Raw genomic sequence first — 21626 nt, 5'->3', positions numbered from 1 at the left:
TCACTTGGTTTCTATTTTATCTTATCAAATACGTGTTTTTTTAAGCTGCCTGACTATATGTGAATATTGCAATAGATGCACATGCATTTACCTGCTGTGTGAATGCACACAGGTGATTTCTTGATGCGCTATACGTACACGTGCATAATTTGCGCAGTATAAACTCATTATGTGAGCCTAGGAAAGTTGTTGTTTGGTACTACTTGTGTAGCTGGGAATTATTTTCATTATGCCTAGTCTTACAGATAGACTTTTTTTTTTAGTATTATGTGCTTAGTAATTTCACTAAGAAAGGTGTTAGGAAAATCAAAAGGGAGCTGAGGTGGTTTGAAAACTCATCAATTTCCTACTCCTGGTTCTGGTTGGCTTTCCAGCTTTGGCTTTCTGAAGCGTGAATCCTAGCCCCCACTGTTTGTCTCTTTGTTCATGTTTAATGCCCAGCTCAGGAGACTCTCATTTGAAGCGGGAGTGTTTAGCATGCACAGCAGACTGTAGGAAGCCCATCAGCATTCTCCATGCTTCACCCAGGCAAGGACATAAATTGGTTTGTTTGGGGCCTTTCTTTTCCATTTTTAAATGGAGTTGCACACAGCATCCTTCCTGGCCCCTTCTCTTTTATTGTTTCTTGTACACAACATCTAGATCTGACTGGATCAATAGCTAGTTAGCACAAATCACAGTTCCTGTCAGTTCTACCTTGGCAGACTCGAACACATATATACATTCTCTCACAACTCACACACACTCCTCCCTCTCAGACACACACATGCACATAATATGCGTATGTACGGATAGGAACATTTACGCATTGTGCTACACTTAAAAATAGATTTTAAAAGAGCAGCTTATTCCATAGATCTTAATTTCATGGAATAAAAAAAGGAAAGAAATCCTCACAATCCTAACAAAACAATGAATAGTCTGTGCATTTATTAAAAGTGTAATTTGGCTTAGAATTATGTATATTTCATGTATCTGTGTCATATGGAGTGTTGCCTTCTTTAACAGCACTCCCACGTTCACTTTGATCATCACTATTCTTAGTAACATCTAGTGAAATAAGTAATTGCTTTCTGGTCGTGATAACCACAATGTTGCTGTTAAAACAGTTCATCACTTGGAAGGAAAACCATTTAATCAGTGCTCCTATATAAGGATATGTTTTAGTATTTCAAAGAGTAAGCACAAAATAACGAACCAGTTTTACAACAATGGATAGAGGCACTCATTTTGTTTTACACTTGAGTCACTTGAAGGATTTGAATGGACTGGTACTTCGGATGAGAAAATTCATACACACAAGTAGAGAATTTACCATAACTGTTGTTGGAAGTGATAAAGATACAATAGGTGAGATAAAAGAGGCCATTCTCTTTGGTTAGTAGAAATAATTTGACTTTACATTACCATACACTTGAGTGTTTGAAACTGTTTAAGAAAGAGCTTTATTTTTCTGGTGATTGAGATTTTAAACCATTCTAGTCAACTGAGATTTGCATCGATGGTATTTTTTCGAGCAGTTCCCTGTTGTACACAGGTAGGATGAATGCGCAGGTTTCAGACAGCACTCTTCCAAGTTCCAAGCCGTTACTAAATGTGCTTAGTACTACACTGGAGGAGTGTTTACTGTGGCACACATTTTGTAATACTGTGTAATATTATTAAGAGTGAAATTAGTCGTTAGAGCCTACTTCCCTAACCAACACACATGCACTGTTGGTGGGCTATTTCATTAGACCTACTGTGATGGGAGAGAAAATGTTCTGTAATTTATTCATAATATGAGGTTGTTGTGATGCGTGTTGATTCCTCTGTGGGCTCAGGGAGGGGTGGAAGAAAGGCTCGGACTGGTGTGAATGACCAAGTTTTACCGTGGCAGAGCGCTGAATTCAGCGTGCCGCCTTCTTGCTGCTCTTCTCTGTAGGAGTGGAGTGTGTGTGTGAGAGGCATTTAAGCCTCTGTTCTCCTGGAGCTCTTGGAGGGATATTTTTGTAATTAACAAGCTCTCTAAAACCCAGCAAAACCAGGAACGTTTTGAATATTCCATTAATGCCTGGATTACTGATGGAAACAACTTGTTCGAGTTGTTTTAATGACTGTTCACATTCCTTATAACTCATCACTTTTTCATACTCGTAGTATTAAAATGATTTGCTAATACCTAGCAATCTATCGGAGTTTTAAAGGTAGATGACAACAGATAACAGCATTTCAGACACCTGTGCTGTAGGTGCCTGTGTAGTATATATACACTTATATTATTTAATAACAGCCTTTAGCGAGTTCTGTGTATATGTCTGCATTTTTCTTCTCATTGTAACCTAATGGTGACTGCTCATTGCTTTTCACTGAAATGTAGTTTTCAATAAGGAATTTTCTCTGACATATAGTGTCTCGTACTAACATGTACTATGTGAAGAGGCTGTTTGTTTGTTTTTCACCAAAAACGCATTATAAAGTATCTTGCTTTCCTCTGCCATGCAGCTAGAGCTAGAAGTGAAATGTGACAATATTCAGTGTAGAGAGGTCACGTTGACTTCCAATACCATAGCTCTAACTAACAAAGAGTAACGAGATCAAATTCACATAAAAACCTAGCACTAGTGTAATGGGTTTCTGCTCTGCCTGGTTTGACTGAACCAGAACAATTTTCCTTCAGTGACATGTTGATTAGTATTCTCCAGGAACCCAGTAATTAGGTTCTACTGGGCTTTCGGCTTTAGTCATTAATTGAAATTTTGAAGGTCCCATACTGCATATGTCAGGTGAAGACATTAAAATGTAACCTAGAACCAAGCAGGTTGGTTGGAAAAAAGAAGAATATAGTCAGATATTCTGTGGCCGTTGCACTACTCTGTGCTGATATGCAAGTGTGGTGCAGAATATTTTAGATGTTATCCTTGAGTTTTTGTAAATATTTCATCATAATACCGAACCTACTATTTGAATGAGCCAGCAGGCCAAAACTGTTGAAGAAGCAGGATGTAACATTCGTAAATTACTACCAAATATATTAACAAAGGACAAATTTGGTCCAGATGCAGCTATGAGCCTTTGTTTTCTTTCTTTTCCTAGTATGTTCTGTTGTGTGCTTTTATTTTAAATGCAGCTAAATTCTTTTAGAGGTTTTACCAAGGAAGTAGGTTTGTTTACTGGGGCTGACTTTGTCCGACCTCTTATGAGGTATTTCAAACACTTAAATATCATTTCAAGCAATATACGATTTGAAACGGAATTATACCATAGTAAGGACTGTTGGAAATGAGTTCATTGACTAAGCTCAGTGCACTTTGCAGCGATGAATCTATGATTCCTGATGATGCTTTGTTTGCTTTAAAGAGCTGTTTAAACGTACACCAGCTATTTTAACTGTTAGTGAAAAAAATGCTATTACCTTTGCCAAGAAGTTATGCGATATATTCCACAGCTATGAAATACACATCTTTAATAAATGATCTGGATTAGCAGGCAGACTTATGAGGAAAAAATACTCTCATTGCATATTGTAGAAAAGATTTCAGTGTGCATTAGGTTCGGGTTTAATATGTTCTTTTAAACTCTTCTGATCTATTCAAAAAACCGAGAGGTTGGCTCTGATTGACCTGGTTTCATTTGGGTGACAGTAGTACTCTAACGTCTACTTTGACAAACTATAATTTTTAATATTTTCTTACAAGAAAATGGTCCTGTTTAGAAACATATATATATATATTTATTAATATTTTGCAGCACTGTACTTGTAGACTTTTCTAGCAAATATTAGAGAAGGCAAGAGGTAGAGTTTTTAGTATTACTTGCTATTGCTGCTATAATGCACTAAAATATTTAATGGAGAAGGTGTGTGAATTTATTGTGATTTCAGTTACTAGCGTAGCCACTCTATTTGCCTTTACATCCGTCTATCCACCTCTGGACTGTCTGGCTGTATTTGAATTAATGCACATCACAAATTTGGTTTGCACCATGATGCTTTCTTCTAACAAAGTCTGCTATTTTATGATGGCTTGTTTTGTTGTGAAATTAGTTTTAACAGGGATGTTTTGTACATGCTAGGTGTGAGAGCGTGCATGACGTTTGGGGGATATATTTCTTGAAATTAGTGTATGTATATGTTTTAGTTCTTTACCTGTGATGAAAAAGGAGATGGATTAGACTTCATATGTATCTATGAGCATAGGTCAGAGAATAGATTTATTCTGATCTATGATGTATTGCTTAATGTCTGCTCTTCATTTTTAACATGAGATAGCTGCTTTTTTCAGAATGATCTAGTGCAACGCTGTGCTATAAAACCATAAATAATTTTGCATACATGCATAAAATTTATTAATAGTCAATACCTGCAAATACAGTTTGTTGTTACTTATAAAGAGCAAATGATAAGGCATTAAACAGTCTAACCTAAAATTATATAGACTGCCTTTATTTGTAACAGTTGACTCCCTTCTTCTGCAACGTTCAGTATGAGGTTTTGGTATGGCAATATGTCTTTATGTGGCCATATAAAATTTTAGTACCAGACAAATTACTGTACATTTTTAGTCTCAGGTTTCTTGTGTATTTCTTTTAAATGTGAGTAGAGTATCCACAGAAAGAGTGAATCCAGCTCTAAAATGAATCTTCAAGTGGCCCAATATATGTCTTTTTTTTGTGTTTTTTTTTTTTTTAATACAAAATTTCCCAAAATATCAGGAACAGTTTAATTACGTAACTGCTAGCACAAACCTAGAATATCAAAAGTGACGAGTTAAATTGTGTTTAGTGGGATTTTTCCCTTTTTTGTTACTAGGATAAAATGTATCATTCTTACCATGTTTCAGGCGGGAGTGCTTCATATGCAAAAGGCATAGATAATTAATTTCAGACTCAAAATACGTATCTATAGCAGGCCTCTGCTCCAGCCAGTAGCAAGCTTTCTGTCGAAGTATTCCTTTTTCTTTCTCTTCCATTGAAAAATCTTAAGCCCTTGAATATAACACAATTTGCATCTGTAAATGTATGCTTTTATTTTGTGGGATGTTTTTAAGATGGAGGTGGGGTTCTTTAGATATATAGAATTACGCATTTCATTTATTTGAGCACTGTTCTTAAGAGAGAGCTTCTGTTTATGAGTATATTTAGGACGTGGCTTGCTTCTCCACTTCCTCATCAGTAAGTTTTTGGGCAAGGGACAGAGAGCAGGGCACCTTCTAGAAATTAAATAGGTGAAGCTGTGTAATCTCCCAGGGATTCAAGGTCCACCCTGGCTTCCTTCATCTTGGTTAGAATTTTCAGCTTTTAAAATGTAAACTGTATTTTTCTCTGTTTTGTAGATAGACCCAATTTGCACATGGTGTTAATGTGACTGGCTTATGTAAAAATACCCATATTCTTTGCAGTTAGCTGCTTTTCCTTTGCAAAACACGTTTTTGTTGATGCAGTTAAAACATTACTAATTATTAGTGACCTTTTTTAATGCAAAGATTTATTATTATTATTATTATTTTACAAATTTAAGTATGGATTATGTGCCAATGTTTCCAAGTCAAATACTTTTTAAATTTAAAGCTGAGAATTGAACAGCTGGATGTCTAATCCATTAATTTTTACAAGCTGACTTTCTTAATACTTCAAAGAGAACATCCTAGGTGACACCGCTTTGCAGCTCCCCTCCTCAACGCCCCTTCTTCTGGCCTCTCCCCCAGCGCTTCCCTCTAAGCCTTCACATACAGCTCATCTCCTTGCAAATGACAAAAGCATATGTATGTGGGGAACGCATTTTCCTTAGTCGATGTAATTAGTTGTATGACTTGATGATCCAGAAAGGTACTCTCTATAAAGTGTTGTACTTTCTGCCTATATACTGATGCAAAAAATATCATAGTTACTATTTTTTCTAGTGGCTTTCCACCCTTATTTATTTTTCTATGGAAGCACAAGTGTTTGTGTTCAGCAGCCTTGTGTTTTGGGCTGGTGTGTTTCAAGTGATTCTGTGAAGACACCTTAAATCTGGAATGTTATCCCTTTCAGCTGGTTCTGACCCAGGCCAGCCATTTTTAAATATGAGTTTACAAAGTTTCATCTGGCCTCAATTATATAGTAACTGTTCATTATATCTTAGGATTTTGTTCCCTAATGTGCATGCACTGGTCACTGGTAGCTCCTGAAAATGAACCATTTCTTGTCTAAATGCTTAACTTGTGCTGTGTGTCTTTAGTTGCATAAGTCATGTGTGTTTGTTTTTAATTTTAGCAGTCTATTTGAGTCTGTTTGGTATTTTAGCATAAAAATGCAGTGCATGACACTGTGCTGTCTAATTTTTTATTGGCTTTTGAGGTTTGTCTGAAGAAGCTTTTTTTTCTGTTTTGGTAAGCAGAAATCTGGTTATGTTTAAGTGCTGCATTGATAGATTTTTACATTAAAATAAATACAATTTATTTGAGAGTAAACACAGAAACAACACATGTATGAGCTCTGAAGAGCTCTGCTAGTTCCTCACTGCAGAATGCTGTATTAGAGAATGTGCTACAGCCTTTCTCTAGTGGCTGGTTTGCCTAATCTTTTGGATATATCTTTTTCTGTGTATAGCCTTTAAAAGATGAGATGAGGAAACTGAGTTGCTGCCCTTTTTTTTTTTTTTTTTCCTTTTTTTTTTTTTTTTTCCTTTTAACTCTTTTAGCTTGAATTCTGACTGGTGGGCCTTTAGGACTTGACATTCTTGATCACAGAAAAACCTTTAATCAGTTAGCAGTTGTGAAAGTGTGTGGGTTTTTTTGTTTGTTTGTTTGTTTTTGTGGTAAAATATATTTCTTAGAGTTAAGTCTGCATTTAATTAATTTTGTGAATTAGTATTCACAAAATACTAGAAAGCATTTGTATTGCTAATAGAAAGATCATCCTGAGGCTGAGGAAGCATAGTTAATTGAAAAAGCAACCATTTGTAAAGTGAGGAAAATCTTAAAACACTTCATACCCTAATTAAGAATATACTCCTAATTTAAAATTGAAAATTTTAATTTGCAGTGTGAAGCAGGTACATGGAAAAAAAAATGGAAACAGTTCTAGCCTTCCTTTCTCCTCAACCCCCCAAAATGCAGGTTAAAAAGAATGGCACAACTTTTTTAAAATTTATTTATTTTTTGTAAATACCCTGAAGCCGTTTTGCTATGAAAATGTAAATTGATTTATTAGCGTAGGAAATGGAGGCTGGACTAAGATTATTATCCAGTCTGAATTTTAGGAGCTCCTTCCTACAGAAATCTCCCCCCTCCCCCTTTTTTTGAAATATATATAATCTTACCCTATCATGGCATTTTAAAGCCTTTTGGTCTTGGATAAGAGAACTCATAAAAAGCATGTGATGACAGTGGATGATATCTAAAAAACAGAAATGCAAATGCATGCCAGCGAGGGCTGCGTCCCCAGGGACCCTGCGTCCGCGTTCCCTCCCAGCCGCTGCTGGAGGTGACGCTCTCGATTGTCTGTAAGGTTAAAGCAGGCGGAGAGAGGCTGTGCGAGTATTCCTGTCTCTTGGCTAGATGGCACAGTTGGTCAAGTCATTTCCATCGCACTTATGGATGCTTGGGTATTTGTTTGATTTAGATCACAGTGGAGTATATATCGAGGTCCCACTCTATTATTATTTTTATTATTTAAGATCGTCTGTATGGCACCATAAACTGACACGGAGCTTTATGCCATGCTTCAGAAGCCTCGGAGACATTCCCACTGCTCGAGCTTTACCGTCCAAGCCAGATGGAACGGAGATGCTGCGCAGCGGGTGCTCGCCAGCGCCCAGTGCCCCTGCGCAGCCGCTGAGCGGGAGGCGGTGTGGGGCGCGGAGCCCCGGGGGCTGTGGGGCAGGTGGGGGCTGTGGGGCAGGTGGCAGTGCCTGGGCTCGTGGCTGGGTGGCACCGGGCGGCGTGCCGTGGGGCTGGCACTGCCCGCGCAGGGTGCGCGGAGGCAGCGTGCGTCAGGACGAGGGTGGGCAGCATCTCGGTGCTCTGAGCGCTGGGTCACTCGCAATTTCCTCTCCTGCGGTCGGTGGTGGGAAGGGCACGGCGGTGCTGCCCTCCTCGGTGGGGTGCTTCTCTCCTGGAGAAAGAGAGGCGGCAACTACGGTTCTTCTGATACAGTGTGTGAATGTAATAACCTAAATACATTTCTGTCTGAGCAACAGGAAAAAGAAACTGACACGATGTGAGTTTTCACCTCCTCCGGAAACCTAGGGATAGAAGAATCATGGGTGTTTCTTTTCTCCTCTCTCTTCTGGGACAAGAGAAGAGGAAGATCTTCCCCCCTGCCAATATATGTCGATGACTTGTGCTAGCTTGTAAATAGCGGCAGCACGGCATCACCTCATTTCTTGTGGTATAAACCTGTAGCTGTCCTGATGTCATACTGCTAAAAAAGGACATCTCTTAGACATGTAAGGCAGTTGGATGACTTTTTACATGTAATGTTATAGGTGGTTTTGATCTGACTCATTTGTTTTACTATTTTTTATTCGTTCCAGAATGATGCACTGATTTATTTATTTTTTTGCGCAATCTGAAGAATAGCCCATTTCCAGGCCAAATAGTATTTTAAAAGCAGGGAAATTATAGAAATGTGCCTATTGTTTGTATTCTACCCCCACCTCACCCCCAGAGGAATTCCACAGTAATCATAATGAAAATTGCCACAATCTATGAAACAATAATTCTGCAACACTTTAAAAAATAGTGTTATCATTCAAAGTGCAAAGCAGCTGGTATTTTATGGTGGAACAGATTTTATTGTTGCTGGATATAGGGTCAAACACTTGCAACACACTGTTGATTTAAACAAAAGTACAAGTGCTTTTTTGAAGATAAAATCAGTACGTTTTTTAATTATTATTATTTTATTCTTCTTTTTCTTTTTTTTTTTTTTGGATACTGTAGTTCCCCTCTCTAAGTATAGATACATGCTGTTCTTTTCATGCTAGGAGAAAAAGCTAGCATCCCAACTCCGGTTGCTCTCCATACAAGTTCTTAAGTTTTAGAGGCAGAGGGAAAAGTAGGACTTTTTCAAGCACAATTAAAATCTCATATTAGCAATTTTGAGATAGGAAGGAGGGAGAGGGGGAGGAAGGGAGAGAGAGAGAGAGGGTGGCTAGCAAGTGACTTCTTCATTCTCGTTCTTTTTTATTGTTTTCAGTCAATGGGATGTTTTATACCATCTTTTTTAATTCATTGTAGCTGTCTGCAAAATGGACGTGAATTCAGATGGCTCAAAAACAGCGCTAGGAGAGTGTGGCAATTGTCACATGAAAATCTATGGTGAACTCGGCAGTAACCTCAGTTATTTGGTTAACCTTTAAACTCTGCATGCAAAATAGTACTACATGTTATATGATAAAGTCATTTGTTCTGTAGATAAAGCAAGTTAATATACTGAATTCCTGGTATTTCTTACTTTAACAGAGGTACTTAGGAAAAATGAAGAAATTAATTTGCTGCTTCTAGATACACCATTTTTCTGGACTGTAGGGAAGGTTTGTTGTAGTCTGTGGTCAAAACTCTCTGATAAGGGCTCGTCAAAGTGCAGCCTGAATTTCTTGCTGCAGGTATGGTACTGTAAATCTTGTTTTTATGGACTGACAAACTTTTGCTTTTAAAATGTGGTTTTTTGTTTGTTTTTTTTTTTTTTTTTTTTTTTTTAAACAAACCAATGAAATTGTATTCCAAGTAATTATCCAAATTCTCCTGTATTCCTGAGTGATTATAAAATAGATTAAAAAGTCTCTTCCTTGAATCGGACAAGTATGAACTTCAAGAGCTGGAAAAACATACATTGAGAGATTGTGATATAATTACATTTTTATGTCTACCTATTAAGCATAGTGAAGGGTTGGTTGTTGGCCTTAAATTTGGAAATTGCTTACTGTAAAGCTTAAAACAGAAGTAGATTCCTGTAATTAGTGCTTTGCAGTGAGAAGTATGGCAAGGTAAAGGGAATTAAAACTATTTGTTGTCCAGTTGTATTTCTATAACTGATCCACTTTTATGTATCTGTTTTGAAGGATAAAATTATTTGTAATACTGATTTTCAGAATTAAGCTAAAAAATGTTAACATAGGAAAAATGAGGTGAAGAATATCAGTGAAGAATAATTAGAAAATATGCAACTTTAACTTCTCTTGTGAGCCCTGATACATTATTTGCAGGATCAGTTTGTTTATTAAACACAAGGCCAGTATGCTATTTTGTTTTGTGCTTACTTGAGTTTGAGATACTTGATGATAAAAGTTTTTTAAATTTCAGATTTTAATTTTATGTTCACCCTTAATTGTACCAGATGAGGCAAACCTAGTCAAACATTGTCCAGTCAGCTTGAGTCTGCTTTCACTTTTCCTTGGGTTTATTCATTTTGCCTGATGGCAATACATGAGGCAAATTTGGATCCTAGTGTCAATTGCTTGAAATTAGCGTTTAGATTATACCCAATTTGAAATTGTATGGAACTATTTATAGTGAGAAGTAAGCATTTGTTTATGATGATAAAATTATTTTAATTTTTTTTTCCATTGTATGTACTAGTAAATAGTATAACTCAGAATATTCCTGTGCAGTTTTTCAAAGTGATCACACAGCACCATTTTACTCCTTGTGTATGCTTGAGACTCTGCTACATTGAAGAGGAGCTGTTTGTGATTCATGCATGGAAGAAAAGAAAGACCAAGCCTTCTCTTGTTCCTTAGAAAAAAAAATACCTAAACTACAGCATTTTTCCTCTTCGTGTCTAAAACACAGCTTACATCATTAAGGATTTTTTTTCCCTCTCCTTTTGCTACCATCTTTTAACATGTATTTTACTTGCCTTTTCCTTCCTTTTTGTGGAGCTTCTCTTGGAACCTGCTTTAGGGAGTTGTATTTTACATGTTTTTGAAGACCACTCCTGCTTTCCACAGTGGTCTGGCCCAAATAGAAATGTGAAAAGTTCCCATTACTGAGCTGTAAAAGAATACTGTAAATGGGTATGCAGGAAAAAAAACCATTTAGATAAAAATGCAATTTTCCCTTTCACACACGCTGCTAAGAATTAATAGCACATTCTTTCTAAATGGGTACTTCTGTATTATATTTTCACCTTAATGAAATTCTTTCCGAAACAGGAGTGTTTCATTTAAAATTTTAGAGCAAAATTGATCTGTCTTTAATTCTCAATGCTTCTCTCTCCCCCCCCCTTCATTTAAATCTCACTGAAAAGACTATTATAGACTCTGTTGGAACTTTCTGGAAAATACCCAGCAGGTTCACAGGTGTGTTTCAGACAGTATCACAGTTTGACTCTCCCTTCCCTTCACAGGATGCAAGTTATGGGGCATTTCTTACCCGCAGCTCTATTTGTGCTTTTTGATCAAGCGATGCACATGCCACTTGCCTCTTGTTGGCTGTTACTCGGCCTGCGTCCGTGAAGCAGTGGTGACAATAATGTGTTGCTTCCAAGTCATTTTTGCAAGAAGTACTGCAAAAGTGAGGACTGCCCAAAGCGAAGGTTGGATGTTGGATTCTGCTTGGTGGTCTCTGTTGGGAAATGCTCCATCACTTCAGCACCCCTAAAGCAAATTAATGTTCTGCAAAAACACGGTGTTTTCTTTGCGTACATGATTTTAATACAAGCCTTCGCTCTAAAAAGCAGGTAACTGCCTAACGAGGCAGAGGAGAGGGAGGGGTGCCTAGTGGCAGCACGAGGCGGGTGCTTGTGGGGCTGTCCCACGTGCAGCCTGCCCCAATGGTGACGGGACAGTCATAGGAACTGGTCTCCATGGGACACGGGGGCTGGAGGTTTCACACAGTGTGGAGGTGTAAGCACGTAGCTAATTTCGGGTGACAGTAATTTCTTCCCATCTGCGGTGTTAGCATTTCCGTGCTGTTTTCTTTTTAGAGCAATTATATCACGAACAGGCCCCGATGTATTGCTGTCACTGACTCTGGCTTCATGCAGTCGTGGGTCATTAGCTTGCAAATGTGAAAGCCAAGGTGTTCTTTCTTCCTTCTGACAGCTTTTCCTTGGATTAGAAGGAGCAGCTCTCTGATATGAGTGAGTAGTGGTGATTCTTCCATTGATGCAGGTATTCATAAGACAAGCAAGTGCATTTGGGGTATAGCAGTCTTCCCAGCCACTATGCAGTAATGTCATAAACGGCCACTCTCAAGAGATAGAAAACCAAAGCAGATGTTCGTGCTTTTAAACTGTTTCCTTTTTAAAAGTTTTAATATAATGGCGCGAACAACCTTTCTTGTAGGAATAGGACTAACAGAAAGATGCCTGCTTCAAGCAGCTTTTCATTGATGAGTTGCAGTGGGAAAAACGTTTTTCTTAAATAAACTGTTTGGTGTTCTCAAAGTATTAGTAAAATAGTTCCTAGGTATAAACAATACTTGTAGTGATGAAGGCATGGATAGAGTTGATATACCTGAAAACCCCCATGTTCAAAATAAAAATGTACTTTGACAGTAACACAAACTGCTTATGACAAACTGCTCTTGTAGGGACTTTCTGCTTGGGATATCCTCCAAAATGTGAAATGTAGGAGAAATATAAGGAAACATCTTGTAAAGCCACTGTAGAGCACTTGTCCATAATACTGCTTGAAAATGTAATTTCGGACACCAAAATCTAGCTTGAAATCTAGTTGAAACCAAAATCTAGCTGGACTGTTGCAGGCATCCCATATTGAGATTTTAATGGCGCTTTTTTTTTTTTTTCTCCTCAATTTTTCTTCCCTGCTTGTGTTTATAGGGCCTGCTCCTGTGTAACTGCAGTCAGTGAAAATACTGTTTTTGACTTAAATGTTAAGTAAACACAATCAAAGAAGAAAACAGTGTTTGTGTGAGTCCATACTTGTTAGTTTGTTTTGAAAGTCAGGCTGGAACTGCAAAGTAAACAGTCTTGAAAATGATCTTGAACATTTGTCACCAGGGTGAGTCAGTCTAGTGTCCAAGAGGTCAACATGTGCCCAATCACCGCCTGCTGCATTTCAGACAAAAGAATGGTAAGATTCGGTTTTGATGCAGAGGCAGCTAGTGCTTTGACAAACTTTGAATTAGTTTTTATTTATTTATCTATTTATTTATTTTTGTATTTATGGGTGGACAGCAGTGCTTATTCAAAACCATATGCCTTTTTTAAAGCTGATAGGAAGTAAATTTGTGCATGCTGCAGGGGAAAAGAAGTTCCTCACTCCGTCTGCTAACAGTCTTGTATTCATTCAGACTTGCTCTTTGCCACCTGAGGAAGGTTGTGACATCATTACATTTTCCTATATTTTGTGCATAGAGTTTGCATGGAAACAACCTGCTTCAATAGGTTTCTCCTTCCCCCCCCCTCCGACTTGTGGATTGCTGGGAAATGGATCACAAAACTCTGGAGTAGGTTGTTCAAAATGTATTCTCAACCTTCCTTAAGAAGTATTTACCAGTTTGTGCACTCCAAAGTGGAAGCATTTGCAATTTTCAATTTGTGTTGCTACGTTACTGAAGTGACCTCGTATTGTTTTGTTTCCTTTCTGACTCTTGCTCCTGACACTGTGCTTAATACAAATTCTGCTTTTAAAAGAAGTGTTTGTAGTCAGTGAGTCTTTTACTGCTTATAGTAGTTTTCTGATAGCCTTCCAGTCAAAAATTAAAAAAATACTATACTTTTTATTAAGTGGGTTACATAATAGCTATTTGTTCAGTCACAAAATTTCTCTTTTGTGATTCTCTTTTTGTGAATAATGGTAGTTCAGTGAAGATTTTAAATCATTATTTTTACAGCCAAATATGCAATTTTCTGGAAGCAATGTTGAAAATTTAAATATTTCAGTGTAGTTATTTGTAACTCACCAGTTTTGTATTAATAGATTGGTTCTTGAGTTTTTGTGCAAAATTAAATGTAACCCCCCAAAAAAAAAGATTGTTCAAAATAACTCTTGACAAGTAATATTTCTGAACAGTTAGTTTGCTTTCTCATTTGTTGTACTTGAAAATGTATAGTGTTACACCGAGCGCTATTTTTTATTATTATACAGAAGAGCTCTGGAATCCCGATGAATTCTGAGTCCTTATTTTGCTTTGGGGCAAAACCACATGCAAATGCAGAGCCTTGATTATCTGCCATTCAGTAAACATCACTGTGCGGCACTAGTCCCCCCGCTCTTGAGGTGAAAAAAAATTACTACCAAGCCTGAGTGTCTAGGTCTTGTGCAGCCATTTTATTTTTAGGACATTGGAGACTTAGAAGGAAAAAGAAATAGAACTAGCCAAACTACCGGCTGCTCCCAGATTTATGTTGCCCAGTTTTGTTGCTGTAGGACAAAAGTGCCTGCTATTGGAAGTGGTTGCTACCCTTTTGTGAACAGTTAACTGTTCAGGGAACTCTGCTTGATTCCGCTATAGGTATGAATTTCTTACATGTCACTTTTTTTTTCTCTGTTGGTGCTAATTGTACCTGGCATGCACACTGCATAATAAGTTGTACATTTAAGCATTAGTTGTTACAGTAACAATCTTAATGGCCGTTTGTTTGTTTGCTTGCTTTTTAAATAGAAACAACAACAACAAAAACACTTCTCATCTTCCAAGACACTGCTGTTAAAATAATTTTCTCTTTGAACAGCTCAGGATTCTGTCTTTGATTATATACTGGATTGTCTCTTGTCATTGTATTTTTTTTTTTGATAGAAAGACATTTTTCAGTTCATCACAGTTCATCCTCAATCCCAGTAGTTGTGTTTTTTTTTTTTTTTTTAAAGAGACTTTGTATTTAAGGTATTTAAGAATGTAGATAGTCAAGAAAATAATGGGTTTTGATTTTATATTTTCCTGTGATTTTTTATCAAAATCCTATGTGATATATAGCTTCCTTTTACAATTCGAACATGCACTTTCAAAATAGCACTGTCTTCGACTCTCCTTTTTGCTTTTGCATGAGAAATCATTTGAAATTTTTCTTCCTCATTTTCATTTGCAGTTTTGATGATTTACACTACACAAAATTATCAGTAATTCTACCACCAGTTTATTTAGATTTATAAAAGTTTGGGAAAATAAGAGAATGAAAAAGTGGTTTTAGAAGACTACATAATGCTCATTCTGTTACTAAATGGATGTGAAAAATATATATTTTTTTTCTATTTTGTGTACTGCTATTCTCTGAAGCTGGAAAAGCATTAGAAAACTAATGTTGGAAAAGAAAATGGGAGGAGATAAGTGACTGAAAAGGCATTAACACTCGTTTTTGTGCTTGCTGAGAAAAAGGAAAAGAGGAAAGGATGAATGATCGTGGCCAACTTTTAAAAATACATGTGAAAATTAGAAAACACTTGGAAAGGGGAGTGGGCTGGTGCTGTGTGGTAACACCATTCTCTCGGCAGCTCTGCTGTTCAGCATCACTGCTCTCTGCTGTCTGCTGTGTGGGAGTGGTGGAGGCATGGCTCCAGCTATGCCGCTCCAGTGACTTTGAGGCCGTTGGTTTGTTTGCTTGCTTGCTTTCAAGGTGTCTATCTGGCCTCGGGGCCGAGTGCTCTGCTGCTAGACCCTGCTTTTTCTGCTCTCCATGGAGGGCTTGTTTGAAGCAGGGTAAGCACTCGCTGAGGCTGCTGCCACCAGAAGCTGTTTTCTGTTTTGCGTGGGGTGTGGCGATGTCTGTCCCTTTCCCTGGGGACACGAGGTTACCTCAGGGCTGTGACTGGGCACGTTGCAGGTCTCTGGGCGAGGGGCAGGGTGAGCGGGCACTGGGAGCTGGGCTCCTTGCTGCCCCGGCCACGCATCCGCTCACAGGGAAGGGGCTGGAGATGTGCCGCTTGTTCAGCCTGGCGCCTTAAGCTGTGGTGCCCTGCTGGGTGTGAGGTTCACGATGAAAGCAGAGAGCAGGGGACTTCTGAAAGGGAGGGGTCTCTGGAAGGACCTCCCAAGCCTTCCAGAACAAAGTGAAAGCACAGGGGCAATAGTTGGGGTTCCGTGTTTCAGCCTTGCATGGACAAAATCATTTTGGTCTGTGTGTATGCAGAAGTGCTTCCATCACTGAGTGATGTTGATGGCACAGGATAGTGGGAAAACCAGATGAAAATGGGGTTGGTAGAGCTGCGTCAAGCAGTGAACAGCTTCGTCCCTTGGGAAGTGGCTCTTCTACAGAAATGGCGGCAGACCCAAAGCCTGGGCAGTGTCTAGAGGCCGGTATCCGATCGCTGTGTGCACGTGCACTTACAGTAGGGCATTGTACAAATGCATTACTTAATGCGTATATTTTTTTGAAGTGTTGAATACGACTAAATCAAAAGATAACCTCTGTTAAGGTTTGCCTACTTGATTTCATTTGATAGAATTCTTTGCTGTAGTGTTTGTAAATCCTGGATGTTTTTTTGAACAGGAGCTCTCTTCCCTTGTGTTTTGTAAGGAAAGAGCTAAAAAGAGCTCACTGTATCTTTAAACGTGTGGATCCTCAAAACCTCTCTAGGAAGAAGAAGGGGGAAGGGACCCTTTCAGGATTAATTAAACAGAGATGTCTTGCCAGTAGACTTCAGGGTTTTACTGATAAACACCAGCCCATCACCCATGGCTGGTGGTGGCTGCTATTATTTAATCACAGCTATTAAAAGAAATCTGAGAAATCTTCCCTTTCTCCTCCTCCTGTCTTCCATTTATCTGTCCTCCCAACCTGTTTGTTTGTGTATGGTTAAGTTTTCTGTGCCAGTGAGAAGCAGAGTGGAAATGTCAGGGGTCAGGCTGCAGGCAGGCAGGGGAGCAGTCAGCCCGGCTTCAGCTGCAGTCTTTGACTTTCTGAGAAATCTGAGATATGTTCCAGGCAAGATTAACTCTTTGCAGCACAGCTGCCTTGCTGTGCCTGAAGCATATGAGTGAAGATAGGTATGTTAAGAAATTGGTTTCAGTCTCTGTCATGTGTATATCCTTGTAGTTTAATTGGTGATGGGTGCTATTGCTTTCATTTCATTCACCCTCTTATCTAAGACGAGCAGGCCTAAAATTTCATCTGTCTTGGCAGCTGTGCATCTGGAAGATGAGGCTGCATGGATACAAACCTGAGAAGGATGGAGGATAGAATATTTATTGCAGTGCTGTTATGGATACCTGTTTCTCAGCGTATTTTCCAGGAAACAAAGCATTCATCCACAAAGGGTGTGATACTTCTTTTTGAAGACACCTTTTTGAGTAGAGGCATGACTCTGAGCGTGCCACTCAGAAGATGTCTAAAAAGATTCTGAATGCCCCTGTCTTCAGAATAACCAGTTCTGACATTGGACCAGTTAACCTAGTATCCCACATGCTTTAAGATATATGTTGTACAGCGTGCTAAATGTGCAACAGCCCTGGCTGATGAAGAAGTGACAGTTGGAGTTTAATGAGAGTTTTGGTTGCGTGACTCATGTGGCGCTACCTGCATCTCACCCTGCCCGTGCAAATGAAATGCGAGTCAGTTGAGGGTGGAGATTTTTGTTTGTTTGTTGCCTTCCCTGCATTTGTATTACAGTAGTGAACTGGGGTTCTTAAAATCTAAGTCTTGCCTGGTTTGACAGCAGCAAAGTGCAAACAATGCCCTGTTTGAGACAGTTACAGGTAAAGACTAGAGGTAGCCCTTACACATTGGATAGTAGTTTCTGCATATTTGTCTTTATTTCCGTAGCAACGTTGTTCCTTTAGAACTTGCACATATTGAACAAATGGGCCTTTATCCAGGGAGCAGGATGTGCAGGAGGGCGTGAAGGGACAGTCATCCCTGATGAGTGCTGGAGTTGCGTTTGCGAACAAAGTCTTTTCACAAAGGGGTCTTGGTCTAGCTGCTTTGTTTCTGATCTTATGAAGGTGTCTGTAAGCTTCAAACTTCTTGGAGACCTTGTGTATGGGAAAGTAACTTGCTGTCTAATTAGCATGCACCCACAAGATTATTCTGTGCTACATAACCACTTTTTATAGGGGTGATGAATAGTCCACCACACATTTCTTTGTTTTAACTTATGTGAGTTAAGTAATGTTATCATTTGTGTCTGGAAGAATGAGGCCATTTGTGCTTGCATTCATCTCTCAATGGCTCCCTGCCAGGCCTGGAGCATATCGGGCTGCAGGGATGTTCCTGTTTTCTCTTTCACCATTTGTGCTGTGCCTCTGCAAGTCCACAGCTCAGCAGTGGGTGAAATAGATGCTGCTTCCTCTACGTGTACTTGTACAGGAGCATTCTGTGTTCATGTCACTTCATGCTATTTGCATACTGTATTTGCTTTAAACTTACTTTTCCTCCATCGGTTCTCTGTTAACTTAGTTAATGTAAAGTTGTGCTGCTTGGCTGAGCCTTGGGGAAAGCTTTACTGAGTCTGTACATTTTTCTTCTGGAGGCTGGGTGATCAAGGAAAAAGCTGGGACCCTCCCTTCTAGTGTCTGTGCTTCTGTAATAAATGTTGTAAAAGAAAGTGCTGTTCAGCTAATATATTACTCCTAAATGTCAGGATATCTGGTTGTCACTGTGATGTTAGATTCTAGATTAGCCCCTGTGAGAGGTGTTAAAAAAATTCAGGGATCCTGTGTACAAATCTTCACTTAAATTGAACGATTCAACATCTTACTGCCCAACTTGATAGGCAGTTGTAAAGGTGTCATCTAGAAAGCTGTTTTTGTTTCCATCTTAGTGCTGAGTGTTTGTAGGCATGGCCAAGGTAAGACCAAGATTTATCCAAGTCTAAATCCATATTATGAGCAGTTTTAACAAATAGCTGGAGTTGCATATGGGGCACAAATGAACTGCAGTTTCTCATTTGCTACTCCTATAAAGACTCCCCCTCACAGTGAGATATGCAGAAACTTGTAGCTTTAGGTTTGAAGATGAGACTGTCCATATTGTGTTGTACTGGCCCATTTTGTTGATTTACTGTCTTTTGAAACTTTAAAGTTAACTTTTAGTTGAAGCAGTGAAATTCTGTCTATCCATGACTTTGTTCCTTGAACAGCTGTTTGCTCCTGATTTGTTTCTATTCTGAGAATGTCATGAAGACTCTCCACAGTGAGGAACAATTGGAAGAAAAAGATGAGCTCATGTTTTTCTTATCCTAATAGTGACACTTATAGGCTTCCCTAAGAAAGCCAGGTTTCTTTGTGTTGTGTTTTTTAAGGTGAATTTCCCCCACTGCCATTTCTCCTTCACATGGCTGTGTATTTCTTTTATCTGATGATTTTTTGTTTTATTTTTCTTCCAGATAGATTTACTTAAAAAAAAAAAAATGCTATTCAAACAAACCTTCGTCCTCCATCAGGTTTATGACCTCCAGCTGAATCAACATATCTTTCTGCTGCTTTATGGAATATTTCTGAATACACTAAATCCATTATTTGGCAACAACATTTCCATCTCTTTCTGCAGCCAAACTGAAATGTTGGGTATACCAGAATTTGAATTTTTTCTGTTGTAGAAAACTTTTGAATCTTGTTGAACAAACTCAAGCTTTCTGACAAATCTGCTTTTTTTTTTTTTTTTTTTTTTTTGAGTTACTTTTCTTAGACTATTTAGAAATTGTCCACAAATTACTAGGAATTTGTAAATTACAATTTGAAAACTATTGGTTTTGGAGTGGTACATCTGTGCCTTCTGTGTTCATTGGCACAGGGTGGGCTGGGTGGCTTCCATCTCTGATGTGTGTCTCTGCAGGTTCTTAGGGTGAGACTCAGGCTTTGTTCTTAGGTCTCTGGTCCTGTTTTATTCTTACTCAGTGGTGAAAGTGCTTGAACTCCTTTTGATTTTAGGGAAGTTGTTTCCTGAGGTTTCCTCTTATAAGCCACTACTTCCAAAACCAACAAGCTGCAGCTGGAAGTGTCCTAAAGAGGAATGAGATGTATTACAAGGTAACGCTATAAATAAATGGGATGAAATAGATAAAGATCCTGGGTGCTGTTTCTTCTTGCTTACTATAAGCCTTCGGTAAACTACAGTTGTATTTTCACAAATATCCTTGAGCTCGTGTGGTTTAACCCAGAGCGTTAATGTACATTATCACCATTTCTTCGTGTGCAAGAGCCTCAGATGTGTGAGGCCCCTGGGAGTGATTGACTTTGCCTGTGGCAGTTTTGTATTATGGTCTCTCGTAATTGTGAATTATAGATATGGCAGAGGCAGTTCCAGGAGCTGCAGGCACAACTGGGGAGAAGATGGGGGGAACTGAAGGATGAACCTCTTGTAGCAGCTGGAGGACTCTAGATGCCCCTACCCTGGCAGCCAAGCTGGATGCAGATCTGACTTTGGGATATGAGAGTATTGCTTCTGTTGATTTGTTTGGGAACAAAATGGCTACATATGTAAAAGGCTTCATCCAACTGTATCTAAGCCTTCTCCTCACAAGAGATTGATAATATTTCAGAGACAAATTCCTTTTTTTTTTTTTTTTTCCCCTCACTAGACTAACAAGTACTCATTTAATTTGCATCCTGAGACTAAGCGACCACAAACAAAGTTCTTTGAAGGGAATCTTCCTCTTTCATTTTGTTTTCACTTCATTTAAGGAAAATAGAGATTTCCATGTATAATTTGCAGGGCTTAAATATCCTACTTAGTGTTGTCATTTCTATTTCTTTCTCCCAGCAATTATGTAGAAGCTCTTGCACAAATCTGATGAGAGAAAGCTGGAATTTACATGTTTCTTCCTCTGTTTCACTCTGTGCATAATCACTATCTATTCATTGCCTTTACAAACTCCATTAATACACCCACTTTCCTTGCCTGTGTGAGTGGGCATTTTAATGCTATTTTTGGAAGCCTGTTCTGTCTATTGAAACTCATATTGGGCTGAAGGTAATATTAGTACTTTTGACCTGTATGTCCTCAAGAAGAAATGAGCTTCAGCAAAACTTACGAAAACGATACCACTGATTATTGAATGAGCTGACTGTTAAAGTAAATATTGTTCTTTCAGTAACCATCCCCTGGCTAAGGTTCAAGTTAGATGGTGCAGCCAGCAGAGTGAAGCTCAGACCAAACTCGGAGGCATTTTTTGTTATTTAACGTGCATTAATAAGTTCTGTCATAATGGGGGGAAAACAACTCACAGGTCTATAAAACCTGGTTACGGGCCGCAGGTTGGGTCACCACCTGATGACAGTTCAGAGCTTTTCTGTGACCGACAGTGAGCTCCCCGGTGCTTTGATTGGTGGTGGACAGTTGAGCTGTGCCTCCTGGAGAGGGCAGGTCTGGGAGGTAATCCAGTGCATGGAAATCGCAGACATTAGTCACCATTAATCGGCTTAGTTCCTTGTTAAATATCAAGGTGGCAATTTAATGCAGAACATGTAAGTAGAGTTTATTTCAATTTTGGTCTGTCCTGAAGTAATACTAAACAATGTCCAGGAATTGGGTTTAGTTAATTGAGTGTGTATTTAACAATTCTGGTTGACTTCTGTGCAGACAGAAATTTCTCACTCAAGGTTTTATGCAAAACCTTTTATTTGCTCATGCATTCTGGCTGTCAAGAGATGGATTTCACATGGTCTGGAGTTGTGCATAAAGCTGTCATGTGATAATTTGCGTGCATGTGAAATAAATTTGAAAATACTGAATATAAAAACCAGTTTTTCCTTACTCGTCATGGGTGTGTGGGTTGTTACCATTGGTGAAAATAGGCTCAAAGCATTTAGTTAGTGCAAGTG

General features: G+C 38.8%; 1 protein-coding gene across 1 annotated transcript in view; it reads left to right on the top strand.

Annotated features, from left to right (window-relative positions):
* Nucleotides 1-21626, top strand: part of MN1 (MN1 proto-oncogene, transcriptional regulator) — a 38534-nt gene that overhangs the window by 4423 nt on the left and 12485 nt on the right. The gene's annotated exons all lie outside the window — the stretch shown is intronic.

This window comes from Aythya ferina (assembly GCF_964211825.1).
Source record: "Aythya ferina genome assembly, chromosome: 17".
NCBI classification, from domain to species: domain Eukaryota; kingdom Metazoa; phylum Chordata; class Aves; order Anseriformes; family Anatidae; genus Aythya; species Aythya ferina.
This window is presented reverse-complemented; position numbering and strand designations above follow the sequence as displayed.